The 18,153-nt window shown below is 57.0% G+C and overlaps 1 long non-coding RNA gene across 1 annotated transcript; it reads left to right on the top strand.

The window, feature by feature from the left end:
- The first annotated feature begins 4,160 nt into the window (after positions 1 to 4,160).
- Positions 4,161 to 6,336, top strand: LOC132523232 (uncharacterized). Its single transcript, XR_009541438.1, has 3 exons — positions 4,161 to 4,250; positions 4,597 to 4,670; positions 6,103 to 6,336. It is a non-coding gene; the product is annotated as an uncharacterized LOC132523232 (long non-coding RNA).
- The last annotated feature ends 11,817 nt before the right edge of the window (positions 6,337 to 18,153 follow it).

Genomic DNA, 18,153 nt, shown 5'->3' with positions numbered 1-18,153 from the left:
TCCCTGAGCGCCCAGCGTCCCATGTCTTAGGGCCCTGGACACCGGCAATCTCACCCCAGCTCAGCCCCTTTTTGTCCCCACAGCCTGCTAATGACAGAGCAGCCCACCAGCAATCAGGGTCCTCACCAAGCCATGGGGGGTGCGGGGCGGGAGCTGAGCCTTCACAGCATCCCCACGGGAGGGCACGGGGCGCGGAAGGGCCTCTCCACGGAGCAGCTCTGTGCCCGGCGAAGGGGGTGCAGGTGCTGCCTCGACTGGCTTCTGGCCTTCTTGTTGGGGTGTGAGCACACACACGCGCACACAGACGCACATGTACACGCCACGCACATGTACACATGAAGAGACCGGGGCCCTGTACCGGGGACTTCCCGCCTGGTCCCGTCTCCCACACCCACAAGAGGAGACTCCTGTCTCAGCACCAGGTGGTAAGGCAAGGGGCAGACTCTGGGGCCGCGGTGGGACGGCGGGAGCCAGGGGGCGTTACTCCAGAAACGGCGTCTGCGAGGTGGCTGGTCTCCGCCCACCACCTCCCTCCCCCAACCGCCCCGCCCACCACCTCCCTCCCCCAACGCCCCGCCCACCACCTCCCTCTTGCCCCCCTCCCATCCCCCCCAGCGAGCACCCCCCCCCCCTCCAGCCCTGTGGCGGCACATGGAAAGTTGGAGGCCGCAGACGCTCCCGAGCAGGGAGCGGCGAGGGGCCCGCCGAGCCGTAAGCGCCGCACCAACAGGCTGCTCGCTGTGGCCGTGCTGATTTATGCGGCTGTCTGGGAGCCTGGCCAAGTCTGTAAGTCATGGACAGTTAGGAGACGCGCTCCAGCCCTCAGCCCTGTCTGCCTCTCGGGCTCCGGGCCCGACTGCGCCCCTCCTGAACAGGGCTGTCCCCCACAGAGACCCCTTGGCGGGTCCAGGTCCAGGCCCTGAGCCCACTTTGCAGAGGAGGACGCTGAGGCCCAGGGGTGCCGGCAGCTGGCCTTCGTCCCTTGGACACCAACCACTGAGTTGGTGGCCATGCCCAGGGTCTTGCCAATCACCCCAGAGGCATCTTCCTCTGGCTCAGAGGCCCACTTGGCATCTTGGGGGCTCTACCCAAGGGCCAGGAGGGGAGTGCCCAGGAAAGGGAACGGAAAGGCAGGCAGCCACCCCGAACGGTCACCCCGACACCTCAAGACTAACAGGGGCCAAGGGTCATGGTCTTCAGGTTCAAACACCTCCGAGTCCCAGTGTCATCGAGCCCTGGGGTCTTCCTGTCCCTGGAATCTGAGACTCAGGCACCTGGTGCCGGGAAGCACCTCTGAGGCCATCCTGGGCCATCTTGGGCTCCAGACAGGACTGCCCTTCCCACCGAGCCCTGATGGGGGAAGGACTAGGGGTCCCTGAGTCCTGAGATTTCTGAGGCTGAGAGCCTGAAGACGTAGTCCTAGATGTTACTGGAAGCCTAGAGCAGTGTGTGCAACAGAGCTTACTTTAATAGTGGAGAGGCTCGCCCGTCCTGTACGGCGGTCGCCTGACACACAGGCTGGTGAGCGCTTGAAATGTGGCTGGCGGAGCTGAGTCCTTAAACGTCAGTTGCGTTTAATGAACTGAAATGTCAGTAGCCACACGTGGAGGGTCGTAGATGAGATACAGGATGCCTGGTTATATTTGAATTTCAGATAAACAAGAGATCATTATTTTGCCTCGGTATGTCTTAAATTTGGGATATACTTAAGGAGACAAACTAAAAAATGACTCACTGTTCCTCAGAAATTCAAATGTAACCCAGCGTCCCGTATTTTATGGGGCACCTAGCCCCTGCGGCTAGCAGCTGCCCATGGGGCAGCACGTCTACAGGACACAAAAGGATGGGCAGCTCCCTGGACATGTGGGTCTGGGCACCCTGGGTTAAACCAAGCGACACAGGCAGAGGGGCTGCAGCTCCCAGTTGACGCTGTGGCCTCGGCGTGGTTGGTGGGGGACAGGGGTCGGGGGGCGGGGGGCCCGCTGGAGCCCTGCAATAGCCTCCCTGGGCCTGGGCCTGACTTCCAGACCCTGCAGGGCAAGAAGAAGAAGCAGCTCATTCCCTGGCCCAAGCACACACGAGCCCCAGGCCCAGGCACACGCCCCCTCCCGGTGCCCACACACTCCGAGCCCCGAGGGGGAGGGGGAGGGGGGCCCCACACCTCCAGCGGCCCCAGTGGAGAAGTATTATAAACATTTACAACAAGTAGACAAAACAGTCTATTGTAGCGACCCCTCCGCCTCCCCTAGGAGCTGGGGTGAGGCTGGCATGGTGGGGGGAATACTTGGGCCCCCGCCAGGACATCCTCTGTTTGCACAAGCGGAGGTGTTTTCATCTGAGGGCAGTCTGCGTGCTGTGGCCTTTGTCGTGTCTGCTACTGAAATTTCCTGTCTCTGTTATTCTCTTCCCCAGTAAGACCATCTGAAACCCAAAACTTTTATTGCCCCTTTAAAAGAGGCTTTACAGCTCCCCATCTGCCTCATCCTGGTCCGCTCTCGGAGCTGCTGTGATTGTAATTAGCGAGGCACGCTGGGCGCTGGGCACCGTGTTAGGAATTCGTCCTGGTCTCAGCCGCAGGGTCTTGGCGGGAGGAGCTGCAGGGAGGAGGGCCAGGTATGTGGGCAAGCCCGATTCTGCAGAGTCAGCTGGAAGCCCCGGGGTTTGCTGCTTAGCTGGTTAGCAAAGCAAGCTGAACACCCTGGTTAGCAGCGACCCAGGGCACGTGCCACCTGGGGACCTGGCTGCTGTCCCGGCCACCTCCCCGAGGCTCTGTGCCCTGGGGCCTGGCTCTTCCCATCTCTGCACCCGGATCCCCCACCTTTGACTGGGAGTGGCTGCCTCTCCCCGCCAGGCACTCAGGCCCGTTAGGGTGAATTAAGTCAGAGGCTGGCTGGACTGGAAAGATCCTGGGAAAGTGATAAAGGCAGAAACAGGAGGCGAGAGGCGGGGCTGGGAGGAGTGGGGTGCTCAGGGCCCCGGCTTTAGTTTCCCCACTCCGGCCCCAGGCACGTTTGCTGCGTTCCCCTAGTCCTCTATGCCTCAGTTTGTCCGTTTGTAGTAGAGCCCACTTCACATGGGTTTTGCCAAGATTAAATGAGATAATTGAATACAGAGCACTAGCAGAGTTGTTTTTTTTTTAAAGCTTTAATTTTATTTTTGGTTGCGTTGCGTCTTCGTTGCCTAGAGAAAGCCCGCGAGCGGGGGCTACTCTTCGTTGCGGTGCATGGGCTTCTCGCGGTGGCCTCTCTTGTTGCGGAGCACGGGCTCTAGGCGCGCGGACTCAGTAGTTGTGGTTCGCGGACTTAGTTGCTCCGCGGCATGTGGGATCTTCCCGGAGCAGGGCTCAAACCCGTGTCCCCTGCATAAGCAGGCGGATTCTTATCCACTGCACCACCAGGGAAGTCCCTAGCAGAGTATTTTTTAAATGACATTTTTTTTTTAATGGCATCATTGTTACTTTCATTATCAGTGGTCATGGGCAAGCAAGGGAGTCTCTAGAATGTAGTAGACGGATCCTTACCCTCAGGGAACATTCACCCTCCAACACCCCCATTTGACAAGGAAACAAAATGCTTCAAACCAAGTGTTTATTATGGGTGAAGGAATTAAGCAAGGCAGGCTGCCTGGAAGAGGCAGGTTTGAGACTGAAACTAGAAAAGCCAAGTGGACGGAACTGTGGGAGCCTGCAGACATGTGGCTCTCTGTTCTCGCCTGCGAGGCATGCTCTGAGTCTGACCGTCCCCTGTGTACTGACCATCTCCCTGAGCTCCTGCACCTTTCCCGACAGCAGCAGGAAAACCACCGCTGACCCGATGGAGAGATGATGCCAACGGCTGGGCTGTCCCTGCTTCCACTGCTGGCATGAGTGCCTCTAAAAACGGCTGAAATGCATCTCAGGGAGCTCCAAGGAGCTCCGGTTCTCTATGTCTCGGTGCAGAAAGAGTTCAGTGACAGGCAAAACGATAGATAAGAAGTGATTTATTAGAATAGAACACTTGTGAGGCTTACAAGTGGGCAGGCAAGAGGGTGCCACCCCCGAGAATTTAGTGGGCTACGGTTTCACAATCAAAGGAAAAACGGGGAGGGGGAAAAGACCACCTGCTTCCTCACTGTTGAGTAGACGTCAAGCTTCCATTATCACCTCCTCTTGCATGTCAGGCGGAGGAGTTTTCTTGGCCTTACGTGGTCAAGCCGGGACTGTCATGGCGCAATGGAAAGGACCAAAAAGGCAGGAACGCATACTAAAAATGGTAAATCATCTCCGGTTTCAGTATAATGTCACCCTTTCCTTATATTTTTGGTTTTCGCGTGGGCAGAGGAGCGTGTCCTGGGAATCAGTAACTTACTGACCTCACTGCACAGGATGTGGGTCTCATTCCACCACTGTTTTATTGTTCTGGGGCATGTCTCATGCTTCTGTTGCATGGTTTTGTCACTAAGCAAGTCTGCTTGGTTTTGTGGTTAAGCAAACCTGCTTTCTTGAGTGATCGTTAACTTACAGGGGTCTCTTGTACTTTTCTTCCTTATGTACAATCCCCTAGTGGGATTAACTATTTAATCAGCTACTTTGTCCCTTTACCATGTCTCTCTCACCAGGACAAGAGAGACGATTTGGCCTGGTGACTTCAAGGTCCAGAGGCGGAGGAAGAAGCCGGCTGCCCTGGGCCCAGGTTAAATGTCACCTGCTTCCTGGCTGGTCACCAAGCAGCCTTCTCAGCCCCTCAGATTCACCCGGGACCAGGCAGACCTTCCAGCTCCCACAGTCTAGCGGGGGCCACAGAGACAGGGATGAGCAGTGAGGGATGGGGGTCAGGAAAGTCTCTGCAAAGGGGGTGCCGTTCACTGACCTGAAGGAGAAAGGGGCGGCGGTCCAGGGGGAGGGTGAAAGGTCAAACAGGGTCTGTCTGGGAACTGCAGGGCCCAAGTGCCCGTGGACGGCTCCGGGCGGGGCTAGGTGGAGAGTGGGTGGGCTGGGTGCCCACGGTCCAGGGAGAATCTGGGGAGGGGGCGGCCTCGCCATCGTGTCCCGCTGCTGTGAGAAGGTGGGCAAAGTTTGGGAAGCAGACCAGAGGAGGCAGCGTGGGTCCGGGCGAGGGCGGAGGAAGGGGGCGTGGGGGACAGGGTGGCCCTGAACGAGCAGGCTGCAGGAGGTGTGTCTGCATATGCTCAGGGGCGGGAGGGGGCTGCCCTCATCCGGGAGGGTCGTCAAGGTAAGTTGTCCAAAGCTTTCGAACAGCCCACTGGTTCCGTAAAGTTGCACAGAGTCTAGGTCACCCCCAGTGTCCTCTGTCCCTTGGACCCCTGCATCCTTTGTGGGGTGGAGACAGCGAGGTGAGGCACCCGGAGGGCACCGCACACGCCGACGTCATGGCCAGAGGGGCCAGGAGGCGTCTGAGACCTCCTGAAGTCTGGGAGCCCAGTGCGGCCGGAGCGTCCCCCTCGGCACCCAGCTCCCCACGCTTGCCTAACGAACGTGGGCCAGAGCAATAAACGGGTGGGTTTTTCTGTGTCTGTCTCGGCACGGGCAGGCTCATGGCTCCTGGAAGCGCCCACACGTGATAAATGGCTAACCTGTGACCTCCGAGGCTTTAGCCTTGACCCCTTGCTGACCTGTCCCCCAAGAGCAGGATGGTGGAGCCCAGGGGCTAGGAAAGGGGCTGGCTCTGGAGTGCCCACTCCCCAGGGGCCATGTGACCTTGGGTGACCCTCAGCTCCCAGCACCTCTAGAGGCAGGGACCCCTGCTCATCCTGCTGGGGCCACCCAATGGGATGCTGGGGGAAACGGCACCCCCCTCACGGGCCCCCACTGCAGACCCGTCAGGAAGGCCCGCAGAGGCGCACAGGACCTTCCATCCCACCAGCAAACAGGCAGCATGCCGTCGAGCGCCACCCGCCCACGTGTGCTGTGGAGAAGCAGAGGATGACAGCTCCACCCAGCCCTCAAGGGAGCCCCTTTAGCCGGGGAGACTGAGGTCCCCAGCCAGCAGATGGCTGTGACCACCCCAAGTCCAGGGCCAGGCCGAGCGGGCCGCAGGGAAGAAAGAGGCCAGCGCGTATCTGGAACTGCGCATCTAGCCTAACCACCCCCTTCTCTCCCTTCAGGGAAGCTGGGCCCCTGGTGCCTTCACTGGGGTTGTTTTCCTAAAAGCTCGGCTAACAGGGCTGCTGGCCGAGAGCCCCAGCCGGAGGCAGGCTAGCGGGTAGCCGTGGCCACATCTGGAAGAGGTGTGGCAGAGCCTCGGGCCCCCCGCACCGAAGCCACCAGCCTCAAAGCAACAGCTGATAAGCTCCCGCCACCGGCTGCAGCTCCGGGAAGCTGCCGGCCTCAGACCGACAGCCCTGACTGCCAGGGGTGGGCGAAAAGGGGCAGAGGGCACGGGGGCACCGTCTGGCCTCAGGCCTCTAGCCAGTTCCAGGCATCACATCGCAGCAGGGCCCAAAAGGTGAACTCAGAGGCCGCCAAGGGCTGTGGCTCATCTCCCCCACGAACGCCCGCTCTTCTACAATGGGCCCCGAGATGCCCATGTCCCATGGGCGGTCGTCGTCACCCCCGCACTGGGCTCCACAGCCTGGACGGGGCTCGCACACCTGTGATCACCTCCTCGTCCTAATGCCTCCTGGCCATCACCCTGCACAGACTGGAAGACGGAGGACGGATGAGTGTGGGTGTATCTGAGATCTCGCACTGATAGATTTGAGACGTGACCCCATCTGGTGTGGGGTTTCCCAGTCCGGCCTGCTGTCCACTGCGCCTCACGGCCCCCCTGTCCTGCTTCCTGATGGCATGGAAACTTCACTGCAGACCAGCTGAGCCACTGGTGCTGCATCCTGCTATGAGAGCTCGGGGAACTTGGCTGTTGGGTTCACGGCCCCAGTTGCGCACGGGTGACTCCCCCGCTGCCTGGGGGGGGGTCTGGGCCATCTCCCCCACGTCTGGTGCATGACTGATTATTCAGGCAGCACCCGTCAAACAGACAGTGCATGAACCAGAGAAGAAGCACGAAGGAGAGTAGGCGGAGGGAACAAAAGGCCAAGCGCTGGCTCTCACCGCGCCTTCCGGAAACTTCCACGTGCTGCTTTGCATGTATTGACTCTTGGGCCGCTCAACCCTCTGAGACAAGCTCTGTGATCGCCCTTGTTTTGATTTCCACAATGATGTGTTCTTGCTTAGCTGCAGATAAGGGGATTCTCAAGCTATATTACCGTTGTTATCATTACAGATTTCTGACTGGTCCTGAGCTCAGCCAATGCTTCAAAGTGGGCTACGGTCACTTTATGGCCCCGTGTGTGGTCAGTTGCCCTGTGGGAGCCTGCAAAGCATGTTTGCTGGTCACATTCTAGAGGAGTCCGTCAGATCCAGCGTGCTGGTTGTTTTATTTAAATCTTCTATATTTTTATTAAGTAGTAGCTGTCCATTGTTGAGAGAGCGGTAATAAAGCTCACGTTCTGGAAAGGACAGCCTTTAAAACAAATGATGCTGGAACAAATGAAGGTCCACAGCAAAAAAAGGAACCTCAACCCTTATCTCACACCCTATCCCTAAAATTAACCCCCAAAACCAGAAAGCTTCTAGCAGAAAACATAAGAGAAAATCTCTGTGACCTTGGGTGAGGCAGAGATTTCTAAGATATGACACCAAACATGTGATCCATCCAAAAAAAAAAAAATCAATAAATTAGACTTCATCAAAATTAAAAACTTTTGCCCTTCAAAAGACATCACTAAGAAAATTAGAAAGACAAGAAACAGACTGGGAGGAAGTATTTGCAGAACGTATACATGATAAAGGACTTGTATCCAGAACATATAAATAAAATTTCAAAGCTCCATGATAAGAAGATAGACAGCGCCAGAAAAAATGGGCAGAAGATTTCGACAGACACTAAAGCAAAGATTTATGAATGGCCGATAAGCGCATGAAAAGATGCTCAACATTATTAGACGTCAGGGAAATACAAGTCAAACCACAATGAGATACCACTTCACACCCACTAGCTTGGCTGTAATCACAATGACATTTCTTTTTTTTTTAATTTATTTTTAGCTGTGTTGGGTCTTCGTTGCTGCACGCGGGCTTTCTCTAGTTGCGGCGAGTGGGGGCTACTCTTCGTTGCGGTGCGCGGGCTTCTCATCGCTGTGGCTTCTCTTGTTGCGGGGCACGGGCCCTAGGAGCGCGGGCTTCAGTAGTTGCGGCACGCGGTCTCAGTAGTTGTGACTCGCGAGCTCTAGAGCGCAGGCTCTGTAGTTGTGGCACATGGGCTTAGTTGCTCCGCGGCATGGGGGATCTTCCCGGACCAGGGCTCGAACCCGTGTCCCCTGCATTGGCAGGTGGATTGTCAACCACTGCGCCACCAGGGAAGCCCATAATGGCAACATTTCATGTAGATAGAATCCTCCAATTTCTAGAAGAGGTAAAACTAGAGAAACCAAAACAGATGGGTGGCTGCCTAAGACTGGGGGTGGGGAAGAAAGACTTGGCTACACATGGGCGCAGGAGCATTTAGGGAAGGAGCTTAAAACTAGATTGTAGTGAGGGTTACATACCAATGTACATGTACAAAAACTGATTGAATTTAATACTGGTGGATTTATGGTGTGTAAATTATACATCTGAACCTGTTTTTCAAAAACATCTCCCACCCCAATGGTGGATTTGTTATTTCTCCTTGTAGTTCTGCCAAGTTTTGCATTATAATATATCTTGGTTTTGAGGTTTTGTTATTAGGTACATTCAAAGGAAGAACAGTTATATCTTCCCAATAAATCGATTTTTGTTTATTATTAAGCAAAGAACGAACTACTATTTCTAGTAGGTTTTTTTGTTTGTTTGTTTTTTGTTTTTTGTTTTTTTTTGTGGTACGCGAGCCTCTCACTGTTGTGGCCTCTCCCGTTGCGGAGCACAGGCTCCGGACACGCAGGCTCAGCGGCCATGGCTCACGGGCCCAGCTGGTCCGCTGCACGTGGGATCTTCCCGGACCGGGGCACGAACCCGTGTCCCCTGCATCAGCAGGCGGACTCTCAACCCCTGCGCCACCGGGGCAGCCCCTAGTAGTTCTTTTTGACTTAAAGTGTATGTTTCTGATGTGAAGATGGTCTTTCCAGTGTTCTCTGGCTTGGTATTTGCATTAATGCTTGCTTTCTATGGTTTTGTATCTTTATGTTTTAGATGTTTCTTATAAATATCAGATGGAGTTTGTCCTTTTTATCTGGCCTGAAATCGTTGTCTTTCACTATAACTTTTAGCTATTCTATTAGGTTCTATGTACTGTAATTGCCGACATAGCTGGACTGATTTCTACCATCTTATTTTGTCTTTCTGTGTGTTGTTTTATCTCCTTTCTTGCCTTCTGTTGGATTCTTGAGTTTTCTCGTTCCACTTTCCTCTCCATTGGTCTAGAATTTACACGCTCTACTTCTGTTCTTTTAGTAGTTGCTTATCAAAGTCGATACTAAATGAATACTTTTTCTTTCTTTCTTAGAACGTTTTCATTCCACTTACCTCCCCCCCGCAACTTTAAGGCCGGTATTACCTTGTATTTCGCACTGTCTTCATCTAAATCCCACGCGCCATTTTTACCATCCACGTTTCTTTTTCTTTTTTTTTTAAATTTATTTGGTTGCATCAGGTCTTGGTTGCAGCAGGCGTGCTCCTTAGTTGCAGCCGGTGTGTTCCTTAGTTGCGGCCGGCAGGCTCCCTAGTTGCAGCTCCCAGCTCCTTAGTTGTGGCATGAGAACTCTTAGTTGCAACATGCATGTGGGATCTAGTTCCCTGATCAGGGATTGGACCCGGGCCCCCTGCATTGGCAGAGCAGAATCTTAACCACTGCGCCACCAGGGAGGTCCCCATCCACATTTATTTCGATTTGCCCACATATATAACAATGTCTTTGATTTCCGTCCTTTCTAACATTCCTGCCATCTATCTGGGGTTACTTTCCTTCTGCCTCAAATATGTCCTTTAAAGCTTCCTCAGGCGCAAACTGTGGGACATTTTCTTGATTTTTATTTGCCTGTCGCTGTCTTTATTTTGCCACTTTTCACTGGATACTGACCTCTAGGTTGGGAGCCGTTTGCTCTTGGCATTTGACCAATCACTTCTCTATTTTCGAGCTCCCGTTGCTGCTACTGAGAAGTAGGCTCTCGGCGTAATCGTCCTTGAAGGCGATCTGTGTTTCCTCTCTGACTCTTTCTCGGGTCTTCTCTTGGCCTTTGGTGTTCTGCGTTTTCACTCTGAAGCGGAGAGGTGGGAACCCCTTGTTCTTATCTTGCTTGAGGTTCCTTGGGCTCCTTAGATCTGGAACAGTTTCAGCCTTAATCCTCTTCAAATACTGCCTCTGTCCCTATCCTCTCTCTCTTCCTTTTCTGGAGCTCCAATTAGCAATATGCTTGCCTTCTCACTCCAACCTCCATGTTTTTTCACATTTCCCAGGTGCAATTTTCCTAATTTCTCTGACCTTGTCCTTCAGGTTACTGATTCCTCTTCAGCTGTGTCTGAGCAGTTGTTAAACCATCCTTTGGTTTTTAATTTCAAGTATTACGTAATTTTTTGCTTCTAGGAGTCGCCCTGCTCTTTACTAATGTATTCAAGTCCCTTTTGTTTCTTCTATAAAACATACTTCGTTTTCTGGGTCTGCTAGTTCTAATATCCGGATTTTTGCCAATCTGACTCTACTGTCTATTGTTTCTGTCTGCTTTCACTCATGCAGCCTTATTTTCTTGGGTACGTAGTGAATCTTTACTCTGAACTGCTCATTGGCTGTGGGCCTTTGTGAAATGTTTCTAAAGCTTGAGACGAAGGTAGGTTCCTTTAGAGAGTGCTGGCGGTCTGAGAAGGCTTTAAAGTAAAGTCCCTTGTTGGAGGATTGGGGACAACTGAGGGAGTATGGATTCAGGCTGCACACGCACCTGAGGGCCAGCTTGCGGTTATGAGCTCTTAGAGACCTATTCCTCCTCTCCTCAGCACCGAGGCTTGAGGGAGCAGGGCCAGAGCCTTACTTAGAGGGCAGGTGGGTTTTCTAGTTTACCTGGACGCTGAGGTTGAGCCCTTGGGAACCCTGGATGCATGGAGGCGATCTTCTCTCGGGCCCCCAACATATGCCCCCTCTGTGCTTTGTCTTCTGTCCCTTAGAACAAAGGAAGTCAAACAAACAAACAAAAACAAAAACAATGATGCTCTGGTTTACCTGTGAGGATAGAAAGACCTCAACTCTCCAAATTCAAAATGAGAAGACAGTCTGTTCTTTGGCCATCATAACAGCAAACAGCTGCAAAGCCAGCTGCAAACCTATCCCAACCTATTAGTGACCACTAACTTCAGTCAGCCAATCAGCGGCGGTCACACCCCTCGCTGAGGACCACCCAGTTCCCAAACGCTTCCTCTGAGAGTCACAATGAACTTCCGTGCCAGGCCTGCAGTTAGCTTCGATTTGGGGTTTCTGGCCTCACAACTGTGGCTCTCCCCAGCTTAATAAACAATACATTCAGCCTTTCTGGTGTCAGATGGTGTGCAGTGAACTCACACCTTCACATCTCGAAGCAAAGCCAGCTTTAGTGTATGACGCTGCTCTCTGGGTCCCCACTTTCCCCATCCTGGCTTGAGGATTCCACACCTCCCAGCCAGCTCAAGGCAGCATTCTAGGGGAAGTCCCTGGCAATCCAGTGGTTAGGACTCTGCACTTTCACTGCTGAGGGCGCAGGTTCGATCCCTGGTCGGGGAACTAAGATTCCCACAAGCCTCAGGGCGCAGCCAGAAAAAAAGAAAAGACAGCATTCAAGATGAACATCTTTTATTCTACCCAGAACGTGTAGCTGCTTTCAGTGGGAGGGTTTGTACAGGCTCTTGACTGGCCATATTGGTAGGGACAGATGGGGAAACTGAGGCTCTGGGGTGCTCATTACTCACTAAAGGTCACACAGCTAGTAAGTAACGGACTCTAACCTCAGAACCCGGACAGCCTGCCTGCTGGGTCTATGCCCTTAACCTCTGTCTTTCTCAACAAATGAGTCAGTAATCGGTGAAGCCCTTCATTCATTCATCAAATATTCATTGAGCTTCCTCTATTTGCCGGGCACTGTCTGAGGCACTAAAGACATAGCAGTAAATGAGAAGGATGACATTGCTGCACTCAGAGAACTTACGTTCCAGTGGGAGCAGGCCCGGGAGCGAGTGGAGGCTGTTTGCAGAACCTCCTTCGCAGAGGCCAACAGCCACGGTCAGAGGCTCTGCATCTCCAAGGAGACCTCGGCCCACACTGGCCATTCAGGCTGGGTCTCAAGGCTGGGACCCCTCCTCTAAAGTGCCCAAGCCTCTAAGAGGCAGCTGCAGCGGTGACCTCACTGACCCATGGGAACCCCAAGGCCCAGGTAAGCTCTGTGACTTCCCAAGGTTTGGGGCTGAGCTGGCCTTGAACACAAGCTTGTATTTTTCCCCCGTTCCAGTGAAGGCGACCGTTCCAACGAGGACTCAGGTGGGAGATTCTGGGCCGAGGACCTCTGGGTCCAGGGAGGGAAGAGGTCACAGTGGCAGACTGGCCTCCCTCTGCTGGTGACCCCGGTGGTCCCGATGGGGGATTTACGAGCTGTTCCGTCGGAAGCTGGGGCCAACCCCAATTTACAAGCCTGAGCACCTACAAACAAAGGGCACCCCTGGACTGGGCTGTAGACAAAACTTCTCGGCCCCAATGCCCCTGGGAGAGCTCAGGGCGTCAGCACTTGTCCACAACTCGGTAAGCCAAGTAGGTCTTGGCCTCTGTCCTGTTGTCCCCCAGGGTCTTGGGTCCCCAAAAGGGCTCCAACACCTGTGTCCGTTGGTCAGCCGAGTCGCTGGGGAGGGGGTGGAAGATGTCGCTCAGGGAACAGCTGGGCACAGCTGCATCCTGAGGACACTGTCCCAGCCTCGCCTGGAACACAGGGTCAGACGCCATTCATTCCCAGCATGGGCTCCACTCCAGAAGGCGAGGCCAAGGGACAGCGTGTCCTGGGGGCTGGCTGGCCCCCGTCCCAGCCTGACAAAGGAGCGGTGGGAGGACAGAGCCCCGAACCGGAGGAATGTGCAAGCTTCCTCTCCGGAGCCCCCGCCCCAAGCTGGGTGCCGTCTATGGGGTAGGGCGGCGTGCTGGCCCCAGAGTGGCCGGGGGCAGCTGCAGGGGGCTCCGAGCTCCTGGAACCCTGTGCTGCGGTTCCCACCTACCTGCTCAGGGGCCACCCCTGGGATCTGAGGGCTGGTGAAGCCTGTCCCCGAATCCTGCACACGGGCCACTGTAGGCTAAGGCTTGCCTCAGCTGAGAAGCACTGCTTTCCTAGTCCCCGCGCAGCAAGATGCGGGGCCGAGGTCACCATCCAACCCCGGCTTGAGTCCCCGCTTCCAAACCTCCCGTGGCACCGTGCCACCCGCCCGTCAAACTGCAGCCTCCAGTGGGGACGGGTGTGGGGGAGTGGATGGGCGTGGAGGCGGGGGGAGGGGGGTGGGCGTGGGTGTCGGGGCGTGAGTGGGGGGTGCAGGAGGTGAGTGGGCGGGTGGGGGGCGGGGGGACGTGGGTGTGGAGGGGCCGGGCGCTCACAGGCTTCCCGACACCTGGACACCTCCGCACGTTCCTCTGCTCCCTGCCTGTTAAAACCTTGCTCATGCTCCGGCACCAGGCGAAAACCCTAGCCTCCCAAACGGCCCCTTCCACGACCCCCTCCCTGCGTTCACCACTCATTGCTGAGGGGCGACTTGCATCCACGTGTGTGTGTCGCCCCCGTGCCCCTCCTCCCCCCAGACCCCACCCCACCGACTCGAGCCCTGAGAGCAGCTGCCGTCCCATCAGCCTGTGACGGACGAGATTTCCGGTGTTTTTATTCATTTTTCTTTTACTTTTTTACCACATAAGCAGCACACAGGTAGGCAACGGTTCCAGGTTTGTTCAAAGCAACCCTTTAACTCTTAAAAAATGACCCGTCACTCGGCCACGTTGCAGAAAAGTTCAAACGTGCAGGTGAGCAAGACGGCCGCCCAAAGCACCTGCGATCACAGGTATTTCTCTCTGCAGCCGCTGACGGGGCTGCTGTGCCAGGTGTGCTCAGATGTGAGCTCACTGAATCCCCAGGCGGTCCTGACGGGGAGGGGCCGCGACAGAAGTGCGAGGTCAAGGGCGGCAATGTGACTGACGGGCAGGCCTGGGCCCAGCAGGGGGCTCAGAGCCCGTGGGAACACCGCCTTCCGTCTCTCCTGTGTCAGCCCCACCCCCCATCTCTCTCAAACACCTTCTAGGTCGGGTGCTGGGTCCTCTCTCACATCTGTCACGTTGCAGGGTGGACGGGAGCTCAGGAGGGTGCCCTGTGGGGATGGCCAGGCCCCAGGAACCCTTCCCGGAGGCCAGGCCGGCTGCCCCACCCCCAGCCTGCTGGCCTCAGCAAGGATTTCAGCTCCCGACAGAGGGGAGGCCAAGTTTGCTGCAGCTCAGCCTCCTGCAGGCCAGGGGCCCGTTCCAGGTCGTCGAGGCTGCAGTCCAGGCTGGCCAGCTTCGGGGAACGATGGTGGGGGGGCCCTGGCGGTGAGAGTCCTGCCCCAACCTCATGCCAAGACCTTAGGGCAGGGGGCCCCAATCACCAGAAACCCCCTCTGCCCTCCCTAGGAGGGGCGTAGGCGAGCTGAAGCACGGGCACTCAGGACACGGGGGAGGAAGCTCTGGGGCCTGGGACTCTCAGGTGTGGACAGCCTCCCTCGCTTCCACAGGGCTGCCAGGGACGGGGTGTCTTCCCACCGTTAAGGGGGTCCGCAGCCGTCATCTGGGAGCTGCCCGGAGAAAGGCCTGGGGCTGGCTCAACCCAGAGCTGGGGGTCCTTCACATGAGGCCCTGGTGCCAAGTGCACCAGGGGCCAGGCCCCGTGCTTGGAGCTCCCGACCCAGAGGCACTGTGTCTGGACTTTTGGGAAATAAGGAGGGGAAGAGCCATGCCTGGAGGGGACGTCCGGGGAGGGGCCCATTTCTGAGAAACGGCCGAGGGCCCAACAGGCACTCCGCTTTCATTCTGACAAATGAAACATCTATGGAAGAGGGAAAGCCCAGGCAGCCAAGGGCGCCCTTGCCGTCTCAAAGTCCCAGGGTGCAGCGCGGGGCTCTGTGGGTGCGGGCAGCAGCTTCCGCGGGCTCCAGCCTCACCCTCAGATGGAGCGCAGAGCCCAGCAGCCACGGGGGCCCAGGCTCAGGGTCCCCAGCCGTGGGGTTCTGGGGCTGCACGCACACGCACACCAGCCCTTGCACTGGGGAGCTTCTCACTTGGCAAGTCCCGTCCAGCAGACAGTACAAGTGTCACAAGATGGTTGCCCCAGGAGAGTCCAGGCGAAGGGGAACCTGTGTGCTCAGGCCCCAGGGCGGCGTCCTTGATCTGAGGATGCACTGGACCCAGAAAACATCATGTCCACAGGCAGTGAGAGGGTCAAGGGGCAACAGAGGATGTGCCCAGACCACCAGGGAACTGCAGCTCATCTGAGTCTCCTGCCTTGGTGGGCGGGGCCAGACCTCCATCCAGGAGGGGCGGGGAAGCACTCAAGCATGTAGGCCGCCCGCCTGGTGGACGCAGGAAAGGCCTAGGGAGGCCCAGGCCTGGCCAGGATCCTGGGGCCGTTCAGCCCACTCTCAAACCCGCCCACAGCCAGGGCTGCCCCTGGGGAATGTTCCAGAGAGAGGGGGGTCCGACCCAGACGGCCAGCGGCCCCTTCCCCCTACGCTGCTCCCAGAATGTCCAAACCCTCCACTGCATCCAGACCTGCCAGCCAGTCCCTTTAAGGACCGCAGGGCCCTGGTCTCCATCCTTCAGGCCCAAGAACGCAAATCCTGCTCGTTCCCGCGAGAATGAGCCAAGCAGGCTTCTTTTTTTTTTTTTTAACATCTTTATTGGGGTATAATTGCTTTACAATGGTGTGTTAGTTTCTGTTTATAACAAAGTGAATCAGCTATACATATACATATGTCCCCATATCTCCTCCCTCTTGCGTCTCCCTCCCTCCCACCCTCCCTATCCCACCCCTCTAGGTGGTCACAAAGCACCGAGCTGATCTCCCTGTGCTATGCGGCTGCTTCCCACTAGCTACCTACCTTACGTTTGGTAGTGTATATATGTCCATGCCACTCTCGAGCTGTGACAAATCGAAAGACAGGCAGGCTTCTGAGACGAGCCCTTTCCTTGGGCAGCTAATCTGTGAGCTCCGGAGCCTCAGTTTTTCCACCACGGACAGCCCCTGAGACCCTGGCCTCCACTGGCCTCCTGGGTCACGGACTTTCTCTGGGCTGCGCTCCCCAGACAGACATTCTGCGCATTCTGAGACGAAGCCTTCAAAGGTCGGGACGGCTGAGGACAGGCACCCCATCTGCTTCTTCCCCTGAAATTGCAACCATAATTCCAAACACATGGGGCCAATCCAGGGCTACAGACAGCTGGAAGCCAGGCCCAGTCTGGGGAGACACAGGGACATAAGAGGCACACACGGCACACACGTGGCATCTACGAGGGTCGCCCCACACCCAGGCCAGCCCCAAGTGTCCAAGGCTGCCCCCTCCCCACAGGCTGACTGCAGCCCCCAGCCACCCAGTACCAAGCCGCTTCCCACCCTGGGGCCTCGGAACCACCGCCCCCCTCCCCAGAGCCCCCCCACGCTGGCCGGTCCCACCAGGTGCCCTCCGCCGGTACCAGGAAGCCTGCGTGGTCCCCACTCCAGGCCGGGCCTGGAGCCCTTTCCTGTGTGCCCTCCGGCCGAGCTTCTGTCTCACCCCACTAGACCCGGAGCCCCCTCGGGGCAGGGCCGGTCCGATCCCACTGCCCGGCCAGGAGCTGGGCACCAGGCAGCATTTGAGGACAGTGTAGACCTGTAACAAAGCTCAGGGGCCAGGCCAGCCCATCCAACAGGACGGGGGGCACTTTGTTAAAGCACGTACACACACATACACACGTGCGTACATATATGTGCGTGTGTGTCCACACACCTGTGCATGTAGAATGGGCTCGGCCTCCTGGCCTCCCTCCCGGGGCAGCGAGTGTTGTGCACCCTGAGAAGAAGGGCTGGTGGGAAAACGGGGTCGGGCACCATCTCCACACAGGGCAGGGAGCTCTCACCCGCCGGGCGGGGTACCATCCGAGGTGCGCAAAGAACCCGGGTCCCAAGAGGTCGGGGTGCTCACACCCCCAGACACGGCTCAACTCCCAGCCCGAGTTCCTCTCCCTGGAGACTCCCATCTCCACACTCCCTTCTGGAAACCCCTGTGGTGGACACTGAGACCGGCAGAGAGGTTGGGGCTCCCCCCCGCCCCCCAGGCAGGGGCCCCCACCCCCATCTCCCCCCAGACCAGGATTAGGAGGCCCCCAGGGCTGGGGCTGCGGCCCCGACCGACCGCCTTCCAGCCGATCTCTGCCTGTGGCCGGTGGACATTCCCGAGGGCGGGGGAGGAAGTGGAGAGTGGCCTGGGCCCTGGACGAAGCCCACCCGGCAGAGTCCAGCCTGCCCATCAGGCGGCCCAAGGTCCTTCCCCGGATGGCGTGGTGCTCCCGGCAGAGGCGCTGGAGTCCAAGGGCCTGGGTGCAGATCCCACGGCCGCGCAACGGGGACACTTGAAAGGAGATGGCCAGGCCTGGTCTGTCCTCCTGGCCTGTTGTCAGTGGCTCTGAGCACAGCCCCGGGGGGAGGGGGAGACCCCTGGGCGCAGACCCTGCCTGTTCCTCTTGGCCCCCAGCCCCCAGCCCTGCCCACCACAGAACGGGGTGAGCCCACGGCCCACAGACAGGGGGCAGAGTTCCCCCTCAGCCACCTCCCAGGACAGGGACGTCGCCGGGTCTCAGAACAGCTCTGAGCCTCGGAAGAGAGGAATGCCCCCTGCGCCGCAAGGAGAGGGGCGATTCTCAGCGTCTGCACACAGACTGTGTTCCAGAAGCACCGTCAGACAACAGCCGTAACAAACCGCCCTCACTGGCCCCCGTCCTCCCCCGACTCGCCGGAACCCCAAAGGTCTAGTCCTGGGGGGACCAGGCCCCTGCTGGACTCTCAAGCACCCAGCCCCACCCCAAAGCGCCCTCGGGTCTCCCAGCAGAACATTTTTGACGTATTCTAAGCCGTCAGCAAAACAAGATGAAAATTCAGTAATTGCTTTTGGCAGGAGTCCACGGGCCAGCACAGGGGCCA

Source organism: Lagenorhynchus albirostris, chromosome 7 (genome assembly GCF_949774975.1).
Source record: "Lagenorhynchus albirostris chromosome 7, mLagAlb1.1, whole genome shotgun sequence".
Lineage (NCBI taxonomy): Eukaryota > Metazoa > Chordata > Mammalia > Artiodactyla > Delphinidae > Lagenorhynchus > Lagenorhynchus albirostris.
Note: the sequence above shows the minus strand (reverse complement) of the source record. Positions and strands in the feature narration are given on the sequence as shown.